General features: G+C 38.5%; 1 protein-coding gene across 2 annotated transcripts in view; it reads right to left on the bottom strand.

Moving 5' to 3' along the window:
• LOC106095685 (uncharacterized) overlaps window positions 1-22,482 on the bottom strand; it is a 38,887-nt gene that overhangs the window by 4,244 nt on the left and 12,161 nt on the right. The gene's annotated exons all lie outside the window — the stretch shown is intronic.

The raw sequence follows: 22,482 nt of genomic DNA, 5'->3' as shown, positions 1-22,482 counted from the left end.
CTAACCTAACTTAACTTAACCGACGACAAAGCATTACCATCTTTTGCGATATATGCGAGACTACATTAGTGATGACATTTTTGATTGTACATTGATAGTAAAAACTTCTCTCCCAAAGAGATGTCGCAATGCGGTGCAGCAAGTGATAACATGTGGCACGCCGTTCGGACTGGCCTATAAAAAGGAGGTACCTTATAATTGAGTTTAAACTTCAATCGGGCAGCACTCATTGATATTTAAGATGTTTTGTCCCTGTTTTTTAATGGAATGTTCATAGGAAAATTTGCATTACATTTATAATAACCCAAAATCGAAAATTTTGACCCAAGTACCTAGAAGCAACGCCCCACCCCATAACCTCCAAAACAACCATATGGACTGATCGATACCATATGACACCTACATTTTGTGTGTAGATCACGAATCTCATATAGATATTCGAAGACAAGTGTCAGGGCCCTTGCTACTCTCCCAAATCTTGTAAAGGTGCAAATAGTCCAATGAGGCGACTAAATCTAAACTGACCCCCTTACAATCTCCAAACGATCCGCATAACGCAATTTCGACAGTTGGACACATATGATTCGAGCGACTACCAAGTGAATATCCCTATATTACCGTGGCTTGTTTCATAAAGTCAGAACTTTTCATTTTTTAGGATTAAAAAGACTCGAAAACATTCGAATTGTTCAAAAAATTCGTACTGTTAAAAAGGTACCCGAGACGGTCGCGGGGGTACTACGGCACTCCTCGGTTGGAAATAATACTAAAGTAATGACTTTAAGTCCCTGGTATGGAATGAAAGTAGCTGTTCATTGTCGACTCGTACATAATACATATTTTTGGGCTTTGTCCGTCCCCGAATATTATGCTCATTGACTTTACATTTTGCATGTTACGACAACCATGGCCACTGTGCACTTGTCCTCTCTCTATCCACTGTGCTTTAGTGTCCGCCCGCAGTTATTTACGTAAATACTCATATGCCAGCAACAGTTATCCGAACTTATATTTGTTCATACAAACATTCGCTGGTTTTGACTTACCAGCACATCGCTATTCACATTCATACATACTGGTAAGAAGGGTATCCGAAATGATGTGGGAATGGACATTTATATCTTGGCACAGATGGTCACATTGACTGTCGTGTTTCGGCGTCCTTTTTTGATGAGATAAGTGGAATATTTCTCACTTGGTTCATTTGACAGTCTGTACTTAATGTCACACCTTTCGATCGAGCAGATAAAACCATCAGACGTGTGGCATGGTGCGCAGTCGTTCACTTCGAAGCCCTTGAGATCTCATCAGCTAACGCGATTCGTTCGGTTCCTAACGCGATTCGTTCGCTCCCTAACACATTTCGTTCGCTTCCTAACGCGATTCGTTCGCTTTCTTACGCTACTCTTTCGCACGCATTTCGATAATAAAATTCAATAATTTGCCAGCGTTTAGGTGTAATTATAGGCCAAACTGAAGATGTTTGACAGTGAAACAAAAATCGGAACGTGCATAAGCAGTTTAAACCAATATTGTCAAGAAGATAATAGTTACAAAATCACTCTTTATTACACTAGGTTTAACACTATTTTGGGATATTCTTTTAATCCATTAGCGCTAAAAAGGCTTTTATTTATTTCATATGTTTTTTGCTTATACATACTTTTTTATGTGAAGTTGGAAAATTTTCCGCGTAAAAAGAAGAACAGAATACCAAATTTTAGAGTCTTAATCAAATAAAAGTGTCATGAGTCAGCGTCATGTTGTTTTACAAGCATTTCATATGGGACTCTCATGCCGCTGGCATCTGGCGCTAGCGTCAGCGGTTTTTTGTTCCCATATGAAAGGGGTAAACACTTATGCAGTTAGTATTAAATAAAATTATTTTGCGGCAACCCTGTTTCTTAATTTTAGCTTGTTGTTCGTGTAAACAAAAGTTGATTCAATTTGTATCGGCTTCAACACAGAAGGTCATTGTGTGCTACTTTGTAATGATAGTGGTAAGCAAGTGTCGTTTGTTTGATTTCTTTATTCATGGAGCTTAATTTTTTATCTAAAAGCCTAACACTGTGTTTATGCGGATGAAAACCCTGAACATCACAATGAGAATAAAAATTTGGGCTTGGGGGTTAAGAAGTCGCAACTGAGTATCTGATTATAAGAGGGCCCTATAAGACAGTCAGCATGATCCACAATTTCTGTGTTACCATTTGATTTAAAAAAAAAATTTTAGAAGAAAATGTCAGTTTAGTCGGATGAAAATTGAGGTTTATAGGATCCCAAGAAGTTATATCTGATGAACGGATTTTTAGGTTCCATACCTATTAATTGAAACATAGACTAAGAATGTCACGACGAACAAGAACTTGGAATTAAAACCAAGTATTTGGAAGAAGATGCTAAAACTGATGAAATTGGACTTCTCTGTGCTTTCGAAAGTCAAATCGAGATATTGGTCTATATGAGGACTATATTGAAAAGTTAAATATGCGTAATTCTTAGTCAAAATGTTCAAACAATTGGTTTTAGTCTAAGATGTCATGTAAATTGGTTAAAAATTCGATTAAAAGTTTTTCTGTCTACAAGACAAATCGATTTATTTTTATAAATGGGGGCTTTTCCGAAATGAGGGCCAGTATCGACGACCATACTTGGCGTAGATGGAAGGAAGGTTAATAGCTCTCTATATTTTAAATCAGATTAAATTTAGGTCCTCTGTCATCTAATAAATCAATTGTGAAAATCAGTATACATGGCGATATTATCGATAAATACTATGAGCAGCCAATTAAAGGCCACCATAGCGAAGAGGTTAGCATGTCTGCCTATGACGTTGAACGCCTGGGTTCGAAACCTTGCGAGAACACCAGAAATAAAATTTGCGGTGATTATCCCCTCCAAGTGCTGGCGACATTTGTGAGGTACTATGCCATGTTAAAACTTCTCCCCAAATAGGTATCGCACTGCGGCACGCCGTTCGGACTCGACAATAAAAAGAAGGCCCCCCTAAAATAGGACAATGGAAGGTCACAACAAGAAATCCCTATGGATTTTTGTATATGCTTAATTCCTTGATTTCTAGTTTCACTATTTTCACAAACTCTCTCTCCCTCTCTCCTTGAAGTAGTCTAGTTATATCCTGACCATATTGCTATGGTCGGTAAATATGTCCTCTTTGGGGTTTGTTTTGGTGTGGGCGGCCTCCACAAACCCTTGATCCAAAATTTGGATATCAGATTCGTATTATACTCTCAAATACCTTTTATTTGAGTCCCATATTGCCATGGTTGGTAAATATGTCCGATTAAGGGGTGTTTTGGGGCCTAGGGTGGTCCCCCAGGGCACACAAATTTCGATCCATGCTTTGGTATAGCTGCCATATAAAGCGATCTCGGGTTTTGACTTCTTGAGCAACTAAAGGGCACAATTCTTATCCGATTCGGTTGAAATTTTGCACGAGGTGTTTTATTATGACTTCCAATGACTGTGTCAAATATTTTTCAAATCGGTCCATAACCTGATATAGCTGTCATATAAACCGATCTTGGGTCTTGACTTCTTGAGCCTCTAGAGTGCGCAATTATTATCCGATTGGAATGAAATTTTGCACGACGTGTTTTGTTATGATATCCAACAACTGTGCCAAATATGTTTCAAATCGGTCAATAACCTGATAAAGCTGCCATATAAACCGATCTTGGGTCTTGATTTCTTGAGCCTCTAGAGCGCGCAATTCTTATGCGATTAGAATGAAATTTTGCACGACGTGTTTTGTTATCCAACAACTGTGCCAAGTATGGTTCAAGTCGGTGGATAACCTGATATAGCTGTCATATAAACCGATCTTGGAAGTTGACTTCTTGAGCTTCTAGAGGGCGCAATTTCTATACAATTTGGCTGAAATTAGCGTGACGTATTTTATTATGACTTTCAATAACTCTGTCAAATAAGGTTCAAATCGGTTAATAACCTGATATAGCTGCCATATAAACCGATCTTGGGTCTTGACTTCTTGAGCCTCTAGAGAGCGCAATTCTTATCCGATTGGAATGAAATTTTGCACGTCGTATTTTGTTATGATATCCAACAACTGTGACAAGTATGGTTCAAATCGGTCCATAAACTGATATAGCTGCCATATAAACCGGTCTTGGGTCTTGACTTCTTGAGCCTCTAGAGTGCGCAATTCTGATCCGATTGGAAAGAAATTTTGCGTGACGTATTTTATTATGACTTTCAACAACTGTGCCAAATAAGGTTCAAATCGGTTCATAACCTGATATAGCTGCCATATAAACCGATCTTGGGTTTTGACTTGAAAGTATATATATTCTTGATCAGCGTAAAAATCTAAGACGATCTAGACAAGTCCGTCCGTCCGTCTGTTGAAATCACGCTACAGTCTTTAAAAATTGATATATTGAGCTGAAATTTTGCACAGATTCTTTTTTGTCCATAAGCAGGTTAAGTTCGAAGATGGGCTATATCGGACTATACCTTGATACAGCCCCCATATAGACCGACCTGCCGATTTAGGGTCTTAGGCCCATAAAAGCCACATTTATTATCCGATTATTATTGGCACAGTGAGTTGTGTTAGGCTTTTCAATATCCTTCGTCAATTTGGCCCAGATCGGTTCAGATTTGGATATAGCTGCCATATAGACCGATCCTCCGATTTATGGTCTTAGGCCCATAAAAGCCATATTTATTATCCGATTTTTCTGAAATTTGGGACAGTGAGTTGCCTTGGGCCCTTCGACATTTTTTTGTCTATTTGACTCTGATCGGTTCAGATTTGGATATAGCTGCCATATAGACCGATCTCTCAATTTAAGGTCTTGGGCCCATAAAAGCGCATTTATTGTCCGATGTGGCCGAAATTTGGGACAATGAGTTGTCCCCTTCGATATTCGTCTTCAATTTGGCTCAGATCGGTCCAGATTTGGACTTATAAGCATTTGGTCTAAATCGGATGATATCTATAGAGCTGCTATGGGGCATAAGGTATGCATTTTTCGCTGGATTTTGACGATATGTGGTTCACATATATACCCGAGGTGGTGGGTATCCAAAGTTCGGCCGGGCCGCCTTCTTACTTGTTTTGCCTAAGAAGAGATGCCGGGAAAAGAACACGACAAATGCGATCCATGGTGGAGGGTATATAAGATTCGGCCCGGCCGAACTTAGCACGATTTTACTTGTTTTTATTTTCTTTAAAGATCACCAAAGAAGTGTAATCTGTAGGTTTTAATACATTTCAATAAAATCGAGCACATAACTCGAAAATGTAAAACTAATGTTTGCGCAATTACACTTTTGTATGGCTAATTTCATTGACATTGCAAAATTAAAGTTTAGCATACCTATTTAGATAACACTATGCCCCAGATGCCTCTACACCTTGTGCTTTAACTGCCACTCAGGCTATGCTTGCTTTACATTTCTAAGGTTTATATCACCTTTTGCCGATTTCATAACAACCAACCATCGCAGTGGGTTTGAGCTAAATGTAACCCTCGGATCATCAACATTTTGCCAGATTGATGTGTGGCTTGGCAACGGTGGAAGGTGAAGTCTAACCATGGATCATGTGGATGCCACTTTGACTCTCATTGTTTAGAGATGAGAAGGCACACAGCTGAAAGTGAAAGTATGAAAACAAGCAGCAGGCAGCATATGTTGCACCGTTTGCTGCCGTTAGGCACCAAATTTGACTAAGTGGGCTTCTAAGGCTATTGCTTTCGATTTTTCTTTGCTTCCATCACAAAAACAATTGCAAGTTGAGGATGGAATACCAACATTAGGTGTTGAATGTGGGTCTCTAACTCCACATTGGTGGCTTGAATGTAGGTTTCTTTGACAGCCGCTGCCTGATATGTTGAGATTGGGTCTGCTGCAATAACGCTACTCTTGACAATCGTTAGAAACACGTCAAAACACGCCTACTTTTTTCGCATAGATATGCATTTGTAAGAAAAACCAAACCCCACACATCAATATGTGTTGAAAAGTGGCAACTGTTTTGGTTAATGGGGCTCCCCCATAGTTGCTTTGGATGGCGATGATGATGATGATGATGTTGATAGTCATCAGCTAAATATGGTAGGCCTTGAATAAAACATTTATGAATCCATAGCTGTTGCATGTTTGCGGAGTGAATCTTTTTCTGCTTCTTCTTTTTCTGTTTTGAGTGTTGCAACATATAATTTTTTCCTTAATAATACTTTAATTAACAATGGTTGGAAATATGAAAAAAAAACGAAAAAAACAATAAAACCTAAGCGAAATAGCAGTTTTTCACGATACGAATACCACCGTCACTACAATCAATCCATTTTGGCTTAGATTATAATGATGCTAAGCCTTAAAAGGCATTGCCATGCAACTTTATGAATTTCTCAGGCATTAAGTGTTACAAACTCATTCGCTCATAAAAATATAAAACAGAAAGTGTTGTTGTCTTATTTCGTTATTTTTTTTCTTTAGTTTTGGCTAAGGCCTAATAAAACGTCATTGTTATTTGAAAATCATCAAAGTTATCATCACCGAAACCTTCTTGTTTTTATTTGTTTATAAACATATTTATCTTTTCAGCAATATCATTGCTGATAATTGCAACATTGTGTAGCAATACTTGGAGAACAGTGGGTTACTTTGGGAAAAATGTGGAACTGCCAAATGGCACACAAATATAAGTCACAATGTGTTACAAATCCATACATATCTGTAAAATGTGAAAGATAATCTGATTAGGATTAGGCCACCGTAGCGCAGAGGTTAGCATGTCCGCCTGTGATGCTGAACGCCTGGGTTCGAATCAAAATTTGGGCAAAATTTGCAATCTGATTGGATCATGATTGAGCTTAAAATCGTGGACCTCGATTGTCCATTTTTGTTAATAAGTCTTCTATAGTAATATACCAGTAAGAAAAGGCAATAAATAGATTGGGTTGCCCAAAAAGTAATTGCGGATTTTTTAAAAGAAAGTAAATGCTTTTTTAATAAAACTTAGAATGAACTTTAATCAAATATACTTTTTTACACTTTTTTTCTAAAGTAAGCTAAAAGTAACAGCTGATAACTGACAGAAGAAAGAATGCAATTACAGAGTCACAAGCTGTGAAAAAATTTGTCAACGCCGACTATATGAAAAATCCGCAATTACTTTTTGGGCAACCCAAAATATCAGTAATCGGCTTGTTTTGCGCTCTCTACAATGTAACCTCGAAGAAGAAAATTTAAATTTTTAGGAAATGCTATAACACCTCATCATCTTCCCCACATGCCCTACACATGCCATCACTTGCCGCACCGATTTTGCATAAGTGAGGTCGTAGTTTTATGCATCCCGTTATGGCACCAAAAGCTATACTGACCTCCTTCTTACTTCGTTTCAGTAATAGCCTCGTCCTCTTACGATCCGTATCACCCCATAAGATTTTCGCCGTCCTACCGACTGTTTCGCTGTTCCACAGTGTTTCATGCGCGTTTGTTGCCAACGCGCTTAAATCGAACTGCGTCGACCCAAAAGGATTCGGGTTACCCAAGTTTATCGACGGCAGTCCTCTGGCCTTCACTGCCAAATCGTCTGACCTTTCATTCCCCCTTACTCCGTTATGGCCCGGCACCCAAACGATGCGGATTGTGCCATCCTCAGAGAGGGCTTTAATCTTCTTCTTACACTCCTTGGTGACTGTAAGAATGCAAACAATTTTCGAACGAATCGCATCACCAAACTCCGAGATCTGGTGTTTTTAAAAATTAGGGTTATGGGAAATGCTTTTTAGGGGAGCGATGGCAGCAGAGACATTTCGACTGAAAAATGAATATCAAATTCGTGCAACACTCCCAAATCCCTTTAATTTGAGCCCATATTGCAATGATCGGTAAATATGAACCGTTTGGAGGGGGTTTAGGGGCTGGGGCGGCCACCGGTACTTAGCCCTGAAAATAGATATCAAATTCGTTCTTTACCCCCAAATACAGTTGATTTGAGCTCCAATTTGCCATAGTGGGATTTGAAGTTCAGCTTAGGGGGTGACGCCTTAAAGCGCCCCCATGAACTGAACTTCATATCCCCCCAAACATTTGGCTGCAAAAATTGGATATCAAATTCGTTTTTTATTCTCAAATACCTTTCATTTGAGTCAATTAACCTATTTGACGTATTTTTAGGAGGAGAAGCGCCACTTAGACTTGAACGCAAATTTCAATGTCATGTTGTAATCTACTCCCAAATACTTTTCATTTGAGTCTCATATAGCAATGGTCGGCTAATATGCACATTCAGGGGTGAGGCGATCTCCCATTACTTGGACCTAATTTTTTATGCCATACTTGTAATCAATGCCGAATACTTTTCATTTGAGTCCCATATTGATGGTAACGCCGAATATATCTGTTTAGAGGAGTTTTGGGGTTGGGGCGGACAGCTGGGTACTTGGACCAAAATTTTAATACGATATTCTTTTTCTAGTCTCCAATGCCCACTTTTGTTTTTGAGTGGCGGACCGCTGGGTACTTGGACCAAAATTTTAATACGATATTCGTTTTTTGGTCTCCAATGCCCACTTTTGGTTTTGAGTGGCATTTTTGGGGTAAGGGGGGGGGACCGCCCCATCCGATATCTAAAAATTATATAGTCTATGTTTCCTTACGGACAAATTTACACAATCTGTGAAAATGTTAAGAAAATCTGTTCAGTCGTTTTTGATTCTACGGAACAAACAAAAAAAACCGACTCACATATAGTCATGATGGGTCATATGCCCATTTAAGGCATTTTTGGGAAGTAGGGTGACCCCCTATACTTCGAACTGATTTTGTATGCCAGATTCGTAATCTACTTCCGAATACATTTCATTTGAGGCCCATATTGACATGAACGTCCAATATGTCTGTTTGGGGGAATTTCGGGGATGGGGCGGCCCGATGGACACTCAAACCCAAATTTTAATACCATAATCGTATTCTATTTTCCAATACCTTTCATTTGATACCCATATTGTCCCGATCGGTCCACTTTTGATTTTGGGTAACGGGGGAGGGTCCGCCCCCTTCGGAAATCAAGAAATTATAAACCCTATTTCTCCTTCCTATCCATATTCGCAATCTACTCCCGAACATCTTTCAGTTGAGTCCCATATTGTCATGATTGTCCAAAACATCTTTTTTAGGGGGTTTTGGGGTTGGGGCGGCCCCCCAGCTACTAGGACTCCATTTCGTACTCTGCACCTGAATACCTTTCATTTGAGTCCCATATTGTTCCGATCGGTCCACTTTTATTTTTGGATAGTACTTTTGGGGTAAGGGGAAGAGTCCGCACCCCTTCCAATATCAAAAAATTATATAGCCTGTGTTTCCTTTCCAGACCAACCCACACAATCTGTGAAAATTTTAAGGTAATCGGTTGAGCCGTGTTTGAGTCTATACGGAACAAACAAACAAATAAACAAACAAACACAAATTCAATTTTATGTATAAGAAGAAGAAGATATCGGTAACGGCCCTGCAAACAGGAAAAAACAAACCTTTGTTCGGCTGGGCCGAATCTTATATACCCTCCACCATGGATCGCATTTGTCGAGTTCTATGCGCGGTTTCTCTTTTTAGGCAAACAAAAAGAATTCTGAATTAGAACTATTATACGATTGGAGCTATATCAAGTTACAGTCAGATTCGGACCATAAATGAATGCTGAACATTTTAGAAGCCATTGAGTAATATTTCAGCTCATTCGGATAAAAATTGCGCCTTGTAGGGGCTAAAGAAGCAAAATCGGGAGATAAGTTTATATGTGAGCTGTATCAAGCTATTGATCGATTCAGACCATATAAAATACGTATGTTGAAGGTCAGGAGAGAAGCCGTTGTACAAAATTTCTGCCATATCGGATAAGAATTGCGCCCTCTAGAGGCTCAAGAAGTCAAGATCCTAGATCGGTTTAAATGGCAGCTATATCAGGTTATGTTCCGATTTGCGCCATACTTAGCACAGTTATTGGAAGTCTTAACAAAACACCTCATGATACATTTCAGTCAAATCGGATGAGAATTGCGCGCTCTATTGGCTTAAGATATAAAGATCCAAGATAGGTTTATATATACTATACCAGATTATGAACCGATTTGAATCATACTTAACACAGTTGTTGGAAGTGATACCAAAACACCACGTGCAAAATTTCACTCAAGTCGGACAAGAATTGCGCCCTCTAGAGGCTCAAGAAGTCAAGACCCAAGATCAGTTTACATGGCAGCTATATCAAAACATTGACCGATTTGGCCCATTTACAATCCCAACCGACCTACACTAATAAAAAGTATTTGTACAAAATTTCTGCCACATCGGATGAGAATTGCGCCCTCTAGAGGTTCAAGAAGTCAAGATCCCAGATCGGTTTATATGGCAGCTATATCAGTTTATGTACCAATTAGCAACCTACCTAGCACAGTTATTGAAAGTAATAACAAAATACCTCATGCCACCCGTGGTATAAAATTTCTGCCAAATCAGATGAGAATTGCACCCTCTAGCGGCTCAAAAAGTCAAGATCCCAGATCGGTTTATGAGGCAGCTATGTCAGGTTATGTACCGATTTGCGCCATACTTAACACATTTGTTGGAAGTCATAACAAAACACCTCATGCTAAATTTCAGCAAAATCAGATGAGAATTGCGCACTCTATTGGCTCAAGAAGTCAAGATCCAAGATCGGTTTATATGACAGCTATACCAGACTATCAAACGACTTTAATCATACTTAACACAGTTGTTGGAAGTGATACCAAAACACCAAGAGCAAAATTTCAGTCAAATCGGATGAGAATTGCGCCCTCTAGAGGCTCAAGAAGTCAAGACCTAAGATCGGTTTATATGGCAGCTATATAAAAACATTGGCCGATTTGGCACATTTACAATCCCAACCGACCTACACTAATAAAAAGTATTTGTGCTAAATTTCAAGCGCCTAGCTTTACTCCTTCGAAAGTTAGCGTGCTTTCGACAGACAGACGGACGGACAGGTCTAGATCGACTTAAAATGACATGACGATCAAGAATATATATACTTTATGGGATCTCAGACGCATATTTCGAGGTGTTACAAACAGAATGACGAAATTAGTATACCCCATGCTATGGTCGAAATCGCTGCATTATATTGGGTTGCCCACAAAGTAGTTGCGGATTTTTCATATAGTCGGCGTTGACAAATTTTTTCACAGATTGTGACTCTGTAATTGCATTCTTTCTTCTGTCAGTTATCAGCTGTTACTTTTAGCTTGCTTTAGAAAAAAAGTGTAAAAAAAGTATATTTGATTAAGGTTCATTCTAAGTTTTATTAAAAATGCATTTACTTTCTTTTAAAAAATCCGCAATTACTTTTTGGGCAACCCAATATTCAACCTTTTCTTAAATCTCTTATTAAAATAAGTTCCTCAACCTTATGTTGGGTTTTTTTGACTTTCGAATAACTCTCTCTAATATTCAATTACAGTTTTTGCTATCATCAAAATTATAAATACTTCATCAATATGGGAATTAAATTTTCCCCTTCTCATCTGGGTAAAAATTTTAAGTTTCCCAACATATTTTTTCTGCTTGACATTGTATTTTATTTTTCACTTAAATAAGAAACTAATGATATTTTAAATGAGCTGCGAATAAAATCAAAATCGAAAAAAAAACTTTGGCCGGTCATTATTTTTACATCCAAGTACATGAATCATTAGGTTTCATTAACGTCATGTAACCACAATGGTATCAATCATTCGATGATTTACAAAAATGCATACCAAATGAAAAGTCTCAAGTGGGGTCGATCTCAGTATCCAACTCAGTCATATGTTAATTAAAGTTTGATTCCCGCATTGATCCAAAAAAAAGGGGAGTATAACAAACACAGTTAAAAACCAAAACAATCCAACAATAATGACGAATATGATGATGACGATAATCCCCTTAAATTGAGCAGCCAAACTTTTTTTTTCCGATAGATTAAAATGTGAGATTATTATGATTGGCCTAGGTTATGGTCAGTCAGCTATGTTATGTTGAGTCAGCTTTGACTCAATCGTTGAAACTAAGCAAACAAGTCGACGGTCTAATGATGCGCATGCGCGAAGTTTTTGATTACAATCAGTCAAACGTCTGAACAGTAAAGACAGTTAAACAATGCCTTGTGTTAACCAACAATGATGTTTGACTTAAGGAAGAAAGGTCAGTTTTATGTGATAATGAATACCTAGCGTGGTATTTTTTTTTGGGTTTTTTTCTTTGGTTTTCATTGAGATCTTAAACCTCTGCGTGACATTAATCATCATAAATGGTGTTTGAATTTAGTTCATTGAAAATGAAACCGCCAACCAACCAACCCTTCCTTTTGGCTGTTTGTGTTTACCAGCCAGTCAGATCCAGCCACAATCAATCACAAAATGTTATCTTAGGTGTTTTAGGAGTTAGTGAATTAAAGAAAAATTGAAACAAACTCATTTTTCAACATCTTTAATAACAGATTTTCTCACGTTAAGTGTGAGCTTTAGTAAAGTTATATAAAAATCAAATGTTATGATTTAATCTGGTGATTGAACCCATTAATTATTTTTTTACTATTGTTGAAGAAGAGGAAGTAGATGGAATAGACCAATCACAAATCAAACCATTCACGAGAAGCTCAGCTGAAAGCTACCGGACGAATCCACAGTTGCAATTGCAGCCGCGGACAATCAGAGATCGGCGGCGGCACAGATCGGCGGCGGCGGGCGGCAACGGCTCTTGCTTAAATACTGAGTGCCTATGATATTGGATGTGACAAGCCTACAATATCAGCAACAACAACTGATTTCGAAAACTGTTAATCCCATCTCAGAATTTCTTTTGCGTCTATCATTATGGCACATAGCTCTTACGGGCGACTGGAAAATGTTTATTTTTTGAAATTAGTACATTTAGGTACTGATACGAACAAAATGGTACTTTCTTTGTAGATTGAGCTAGAGTTTTGAAACTTGGGATAGAGTTACACCTTGACAGAATATATCGGACGACTAGAATATTTTGTTTAAACTCGTTCCTTTAGGTACTAAAAAGTAAAAATTTTTTGTTTTTTTGGGGGTTAAGGTAGAGTTTTGAAATTTGGGATTAAGTCATACCTTGACAGAATGTATCGGGCGACTGGAAGAGGTTTTGGAAATTCTTACACTAAGGTACTTGAATATACATAATGGTTCTTTAATTACAGATTGAGCTAGAGATATGAAACTTTGCAAACAGTTATACCTTCACAGCGAGGTATTGGTATTTAAACGTACAAAATGGAGCTTTCTTTGCTGGTACAGTTATTGTGGTACAGTTAAACCTTTCAAATTGTGGTACAGTTAAACCTTGTGAGAATTTATCGGGTACCTTCGTTACGGATTCAACTAACGCTCTCTAAATTTCGAAACAGTTATATTGGGGGACTAGGCAACATTTCCGAAATTCATACATTTGAATACTAAACCGTACACAAAAAGATTGAGTTAAAGGTTTCAAAATTGTAGTTACACCTTGACATTATTTATTGGGCGAAAAAACAATTTTTTTTTATTCCCACCATAAAAATAGGGGGTATATTCATTTAGTCATTCGGTTTGTAACACATCGAAATATCAATGTACGACCCTACAAAGTATATATATTTCGGATCATGATAAAATTCTAAGACGATTTAAGGCATGTGTCTGACCGTCCGTCTGTTGTAATCACTCTAGAGCCTTAAAAATTGAGATACTGAGCTGAAATTTGGCACAGACACGTTATTTTGGTGTACGCTGGTTAAGTTCTTGAACGGGCGAAATCGGACCATATATAAATATATCGGCTACATAGACCGTTTTTTCGATAAAGTGTGTAATGCCCATAAAAACTTCATTTTTTATCCGGTTTCGCAGAAATTTGAAACAGTGGGTTCTTTTAAGCCTCGGACATCTGACGTAAATAGGGATTAGATCGGTCCATATTCAGATATAGCTGTGATATTGACCGATCTGCCGATAAATGGTCTGAAGGCCATAACAGCTCTATTTATTACCCGATTTCGTTGAAATTTGAAAGAGTGGGTAGTTGTAGGTCTCTCGACGTCCGTCTCAAATATGGTTTATATCGGACAATATTCAGATATAGCTTCCGTACAGAGCGATCTGCCGATAAAGGGTCTGATGCTCATGAAAGCTTTATTTTTTAACCGATTTCGCTGAAATTTCAAATACAAAATTCAACAGTGACTTATATTTATTAGACCATGCAATTATCCAATTTACACCAGATTGTGGTGAAAGGGGATTTACATATGCATCCGAGGTGGTGGGTATCCAAAGTTCGGTCCGGCCGAACTTAATGCCTTTTTACTTGTTTTTAATTCGTACACTCAAAAGGTGTAACTACTATAAGAGGGCGGGTAGCGAAGCGGTCCGGGGTATGATAGCAAATATTTTAAAAAAAGTGTTTTTTTATACCCTCCACCATAGGATGGGGGTATAATAATTTCGTCATTCTGTTTGTAACACCTCGAAATATGGGTCAGAGACCCCATAAAGTAGATATATTTTTGGTCGTTATGTCATTTTAAGTCGATCTAGGCATGTCCGTCCGTCTGTCCGTCCGTCTGTCCGTCCGTCCGACCGTCTGTCGAAAATAGGCTAACTTTCGAAGAAGTAAAGCTAGCCGATTCAAATTTTGCACAAAAACTTTTTATAAGCGTAGATCGGTTGGAATTGTAAATGGACCAAATCGGCCCATGTTTTGATATAGCTGCCATATAAACCGATCTTGGGTCTTGACTTCTTGAGCCTTTAGAGGGCACAATTCTAGTCCGATTTGACTGAAATTTTGCACGCGGTGTTTTGGTATCACTTTCAACAACTGTGCTAAGTATGATTGAAATCGGTTCACAATCTGGTATAGCTGTCATATAAACCGATCTTGGATCTTGACTTCTGGAGCCAATAGAGCGCGCAATTCTCATCCAATTTTGCTGAAATTTAGCATGAGGTGTTTTGTTATGACTTCCAATAAATGTGTTAAGTATGGCGCAAATCGGTACATAACCTAATATAGCTGCCATTTAAACCGATCTGGGATCTTGACTTCTTGAGCCTCTAGAGGGCGCAATTCTCATCTGATTTTGCAGAAATTTTGTACAATGGCTTCTCTCGTGACCTTCAACATACGTGTCTAATATGGTCTGAATCGATAAAGCTCTCATATAAACCGATCTCCCGATTTTGCTTCTTGAGCCCCGACAAGGCGCAATTCTTATCCGAATGAACTGAAATATTACACAATGTCTTCTACAATGTTCAGCATTAATTTCTGGTCCGAATCGGACTATAACTCGATATAGTTCCAATATCATAACAGTTCTTATTCAATATTTTTTGTTTGCCTAAAAAGAGATACCGCGCATAGGACTCGACAAATGCGATCCATGCTGGAGGGTATATAAAATATGGCCCGGCCGAACTTAGCACGCTCTTACTTGTTTTCCTTTGTTATTTATACCAATATTTGGAAAATTTTTCAGCTTTCTTTTGAAAAAAAAAATCTTTTTAAGATAAAACTTGGTGAGGCGAAGCACACCGGGCCAGCTTGTAAACTATATATATAGAGATTGAGAAAATGTTTGTTTGCGGCAAAATACATTGTAGTGCTTCTTGTCTTATTTTCTAATGAAATCTATTTCCAAATTTCGAGTGCTTAGACCCATATGCATTTGAGCTTACAACAAAAATATGTTTGCATTCATATCATATCTTATATGTCATAACTCCAATGGTGTATCCCATTTAAATGGCCAATAGCCGCGGTAAATATTTAATGCCATTAAATAAATCTTAAGCTTATTACCTCTGACAGGGCAATTGGGGCTAAAGAAAAAGGAAAACAGAAACGAAATTACCCAATGGCTGGATGGAAGCGCGTGTATTTATTACCAAATGCAATGATGATGAAAGTAACTCCAACAAAACTCTATTTATGCAAATCATTTCACATTTAAACGATAACCTATGAAAACTTCAAAGATACAAAAAAAAGGAGAAAAATTAAAAAAAAAAAAAATAATAATAATAAAGACAAAATCAAAAGAGACAGACAGACAGATAGTCAGCAAGACGTCCACCAGAAGCAGCGGCTTCAATGGAAAAAAGTATAGAAAATGTTTGTGGGGGGATTTGCCCACAATTGAACTATCAGCGCCAAGTTAAAGCCGAGTATGGCCATCATATGGGAAAGTAAAGAGTACGAGCATTTTGTAATTGTCGCATAAAGACACACAAAACGGCCTGTAAATGAAGCACTCATTCAAATTGGAATGGAATTAATAAAGTATTAACGTGAGTAGACAGATTAATGGGCGTCAGACGGACATGAGTTCAGATCGAAATGCAACACCAACCCACAAAGCACTAGCGCAGCACCACCACCACCCAATCGACCAACCTCTAATTCAAGTTGAAAATATTGAACAAACGTATTGCCACAAATCACAAAGCAAACGAATGTGCTTTTATAGATGATCAGAAAGACGTGCAGAAGTACAGACGGACAGACAGACAGACAGGCAGCAATAAGTCCATACTCATATCACTAGAGGTGAATAACACTTTCATTTTCAATTGATAATTTGCCGCCGTAGCTGCACTTATCCATCCACCCATGTCCGAGATTCGTTCGTATTCAAGTGGCTTAGCTTCGTAGATAAATCAAAACGTCCCCAACGGAAGGAGCGTGCGCACAGAATGACCAACAACTTTAAAAAAATCCCATTCATCTGTGCTCTGTTACAATGGCAAGTATTAAGTAATCGCAATCACAATTGCTGTTGATGTTGAACGCAGGTGACATGTAGAGATTATATAAAATTTTATGCATTTTTTACACTTGAAGAAAACCAGTAAGGAAAGGCAAAAGATTTTGTAAAGATTTCACCCAAATTGTGGTGTCTACAGCTTTAAAAGGCCATATCGGATGAAAGAGATATATGGTAGCTATATCTAAATTTGAACCGATTTTTATGAAATTTTGCACACATAGGAGGACTTAAAATAAAACATCTTATGCAAAATTTTGTAAAGATCGGACTAAGATTGTGGCTTCTGCAGCTAAAAGGCCATATCGGATGAAAGATATATATGGGAGCTATATATAAATCTGAACCGATTTTGTTCTAAATCAACAGCGCTCGTCTTTGGGTAAAAAAAAAAAATGGCATGTGCAAACGTTTGTAACAATCGGACAATAAATGCGACCTGCACCTTGATTTCAAGAATACGTGGACAGATAGGCTGACAGACAGACATAGCTTAATCGAATCAGGAAGTGATTCTAAGCCGATCGGTCTAGCTCTTCTCCATCTTAGCGTTGCAAATAAATGCACAAATTTATAATAGCCCGTACCGCAGTGGTGATCTGGGGTATGAAATGCTTAAATGTGTTGTTTTGGTATAATCGAAAGGAGGGAGAGTATCATATGAAAATGAAGGAGGAGAGGGGTGGTCACGTGCAATAAATGTGCCTGTTATGGGCTTTTCATGACTCTATATCAAGATTGAGCTATATTCGAGCTAAATCTGCCAAAATTCAAAAAAAAAACAAATAAAGGCTTGCCAAGTTCGGCCGGCCCGAATCTTATATACCCTCCACCATGGATCGCACTTGTCGAGTTCTTTTCCCGATATCCCTTTTTAGGTTAACAAAGGATAAAGAAAAATAATTGCTATGCTATTGGAGCTATATAACGTTATGGGCCGATTTGGATCATAAATTAATTAAATATTGGAGACCATAGTAGAAGTCATTGCGTAAAATCAAATAAGAATTGCGCCCTTTAAGGGCTCAAGAAGTAAAATAGGGGAATCGGTATCAAGCTATAGACCGATGCAGACCATATTTGACACGTATATTGAAGGTCTTGGGAGAAGCCCTTGTACAAAATTTGGGATAATAATTGCGTCCTCTAGAGGCCAAGGTAGTCAAGATCCCAGAATAGTTTATATGGCAGCTATATCAGGTTATAATCTGATTTGAACCATATTTGATATAGTTGTTGGAGGTAATATCAAAACACGTCATGCCAAATTTCAGCCAAATCGGATAAGAATTGCGCACTCTAGAAGCTCAAGAAGTCAAGTCCCCAGATCTGTTTGTATGACAGCTATATCAGGTTATGGACCGATTTGAACCATACATGGCATAGCTGTTGGATATCATAACGAAACCAGTCGTGCAAAATTTCATTCCAATATGATAAGAATTGCGCCCTCTAGAGACCAAAGATCGGTTTATATGGCAGCTATATCAAAACATGGACCGATATGGCCCATTTACAATACCAACCGACCTACACTAATAAGAAGTATTTGTGCAAAATTTCAAGCGCCTAGCTTTACTCCTTCGAAAGTTAGCTTGCTTTCGAAAGACAGACGGACAGACAGACAGACGGACACGGCTAGATCGACTTAAAACGTCATGACAATCAGGAATATTTCTAATTTATGGGGTCTAAGACCAATATTTCGGGGAAACATTTAAATCGAACCAAAAATGCATTTCAATTCCAGCCAATCTTGGCTTGAAAGCTCGTTTATCCCCGAAAGCAGTGTAGATTTAGTATACGTCAAGCGAACTTCTTTGTAGGGATTTTTTGACACTATCCAGCATTTGGAAAATCGGACCTAAAGGGTAGATTTGGCAGCCCAAAAATTTTTTTTGAAATGCCGAGGAGACCAGTTTTAGGGGCCTGCCAGGACCTTGAAATCCTGCACATCTTTATACGTTCTCAAATGACATATTTTTTACTAGCATATTTCGATTTTATCCCACTGTGCGCTGGGATCTTAATAGCACTTAAACGAAAGGTAGCGAGATTTAACAGGTCTTCTCGGGATAAACTCATATCGGACACAGGCAATGAGGCTAATGGAACATTGGTGGAAAATCTGTCCAGGGTCCAGTCGCAGCAGACAAATCTCAGGTTTGTTTCTCAAGCGCTGGCACACCAGCCTCCGAACCACTGTTGTCGTTCGGCAGTTCTGTTATAATCACGGTAGTCGCCCACTAGAGCACAGTTGTTCATTGCCGCTATGCATGCTGGGATCTGCCTCAGGCCGACATCAATGCATCGATTACCTTAGCGGTGCAGCTCTCTGAAAAACCTTTTGAGAACTCCTCCTTGCACTCAATTACTTTAAAGCCACGATAAATCTCGCTAGAGGCTCTACCTCATTCTGTCATGATTAAACTCTTCCCCCATTCAAGTTTGCCCCATTCCGTCTAGGTTCCGGTTAGCAATTCCCTCTTCTGCTGTCGATCAGAAATGCAGACACCAGATTTGAAGATCCTTATGATGGTCGATTCGCGTCGTGGTGATTTTCGTCTTCTCCTCTTAGAGGGTTTGGAGTCCTCAATCTGTGAACGATGCCGTAGCAGCACCGATCCCGGAGCCTGTTTCACTAGATTCGCATGTATCCAGTTCATGACTGAAGGCCAAAAGTTCATCCTCGGAAGAATTGCCATTTAGAAGGCAATGGATGGCATATTCATTTTGTTTTTTCTTTTGTAAAACATCGAATATTTATTTGCGACCCTATAAAGTATACAGGGTGGCTGATGAATATTGCTACAATGATGAATATTGCTACATTTTTTTTTCGGTGTATGGAATACATTTTTCTTTTATTCATGTTAAATTAAATTATTAAATTAATTATTAAATTATTATTAATTAAATTAATTAATTAATTAATTAAATTAATTATTAAATTATTATTATTAAATAGAAAAAAAGTTATTACATTTTTTTTTGGTAGCGGCTTTCATCAGCCACCCTGTATATATTCTCCTTCCTCGTAAAATTCTAAGACGATCTAGCCATGTCCGTTCGTCTATTCTAATTAAAGACGGTAGTCTTTAAATATTATGATATTGAGCTGAAACTTTGCACTGAATTTCTATACCCTCCACCATAGGATGGGGTTATACTGATTTCGTCATTATACCCAACACCATGGGATAGGGGGTATACTAATTTGGTCATTCCGTTTGTAACACCTAGAAATATTTACCTAAGACCTCGAACACCTAGAAATATTTACCTAAGACCTCTCGACATTATAAGTCTAGATCTAGCCATGTCCGTCCGTCCGTCTATTGAAATCATGATAGCGGTCGAACGCGTAAAGCTAGCCACTTGAAAATTTGCAAAAATACATTTAATTAGTGTAGGTCAGTTGGGATTGTAAATGGGCCAAATCGGTCCATGTTTTGGTATAGCTGCCATATAAACCGGTTTTGGGTCTTGACTTCTTGAGCCTCCAGAGGGCGCAATTCTCTTCCGATTCGACTGACTTGCATGAGGTGTTTTGTTATGACTTCCAATATCTGTGCGAAGAATGGCGCAAATCGGTACATGACCTGATATAGCTGCCATATAAATCGATGTGGGATCTTGACTTCTTGAGCCTCTAGAGGGCATAATTCTTATTCGATTTGGCAGAAATTTTGTACAACGTCTTGACTTATGACCTTCAACATACGTATCTAATATGGTCTGAATCGGTCAATAGCTTCATACAGCTCCCATATAAACCTATCTCCCGATGTTCCTTCTTGAGCCCCTACAAGGCGCAATTCTTATCCGAATGAACTGAAATATTACACAATGAATTCTACAATGATCAGCATACATTTATGGTTCGAATCGGACTATAACTTGACATAGCTCCAATAGCATAACAGGTCTTATTCAATATTTTTTGTTTGCCAAAAAAGAGATCCCGCGCATAGAACTCGACAAATGCGATCCATGGTGGAGGGTGTATAAGATTCGACCCGGCCGAACTTAGCACGTTCTTACTTTTTTCAACTGTTTTCGCTGCAATTTGGATCAGTGAGTAGTTTCAGACCTCGTAACATCCGACCTAAATATGGTTCTAATCGGACTTTATTCAGATATAGCTGCCATATAGACCGGTCATCCGATAAGGGTTGGAAGCCTATAAGAGCTTTATTTATTACCCGATTTCGCTGAAATTTTAAACAGTGAGTTGTTTTGAGACTCCCTTTATCCAACCTTAATATGGTTCCGATCGGACTATATTTAGATATAGCTGCCATATAGACCGATCTGCCGATAAAGGGTCTGAAGCCCATAAAAAGCAGATTTTTTGTCTGAAAATGTTACTTGTATATGAGTTCTCAGGACTTGAATAAAATATGAAATGAAATCACGATAGCGGTCAAGCGCGTAAAGCTAGCGGCTGGAAATTTGGCAAAGATACTTAATATCGCTGTAGGTCATTGGGGATTGCAAATGGCCCATCGATTCAGATTAAGATATAGCTCCCATATAAACCGATCTCCCGATTTTACTTCTTGAGCCCATGGAAGCCACATTATATGTCCGATTTGGCTGAAATTTTGCATGCAGTGTTCCCTTTTGACTTTTAACAACTGCGTCAAGTACGGTCGAAATCGGTTAAGAACCTGATATAGTTCCCATATAAACCGATCGCCCGATTTGATTTCCTGAGCCCTTTGAAGCCGCAATTGTTGTCTGATTTGGCTGAAATTTTGCATGCAGTGTTCCCTTTTGACTTTTAACAACTGCGTCAAGTACGGTCGAAATCGGTTAAGAACCTGATATAGTTCCCATATAAACCGATCGCCCGATTTGATTTCCTGAGCCCTTTGAAGCCGCAATTGTTGTCTGATTTGGCTGAAATTTTGCACGTAGCGTTCAGTTTTGTCTTCCAACAACTGTGCAAAGTACGGTTCAAATCGTACTTTACACAGTTGTACCCATATAAACCGATCTCCCGATTTGACTTCTTGAGCCGCTGGAGGCGCAATTTTTGTCCAATTTGGCTGCAATTTTGCACATGGTGTTTTACTATCACTTCCGATAGCTGTACCAAGTTTGTTCTAAATCGTTTGATAATCTGATATAGTTGTTATATAAACCGATCTTGGGTCTTGACTTCTAGAGCTTCTAGAGGGCGCAATTCGCATCGGATTTGACTGAAATTTTGCATGAAGTGTTCTGGTATGACTTCCAACAACTGTGTTAAGTATAGTCCAAATCAGTTCATTACCTGATATAGCCGCCATAAAAACCGACCTCTTCATTAGACGCAATTCCTCTCCGGCTTAGCTAAAATTTTGCATGAGGTGTTTCGTTATGACTTCCAACAACTGTGCCAAGTATGGTTTAAATCGGACTATAACCTTATATAGCTGTCATATAAACCGTTCTTAGGTCGTAACTTCTAGAGCTTGTAGAGGGCGCAATTCTTATCTGATTTGGCTGAAATTTTGTATGAACTGTTTTGTTTTGACTTCCAACAACTGTGTCAAGTATGTTCTAAATCAGTCCATATCCTGATAAAGTCGCCATATAAACCGACCTCTTGATTAGACTTTTGAGCCTCTAGAGGGCGCAAT

The sequence above is a fragment of the Stomoxys calcitrans genome, chromosome 2 (genome assembly GCF_963082655.1).
Source record: "Stomoxys calcitrans chromosome 2, idStoCalc2.1, whole genome shotgun sequence".
In the NCBI taxonomy this organism is placed as follows: domain Eukaryota; kingdom Metazoa; phylum Arthropoda; class Insecta; order Diptera; family Muscidae; genus Stomoxys; species Stomoxys calcitrans.
The sequence above is the reverse complement of the archived record's forward strand: the minus strand, read 5'-3'. Positions and strand labels throughout refer to the sequence as shown.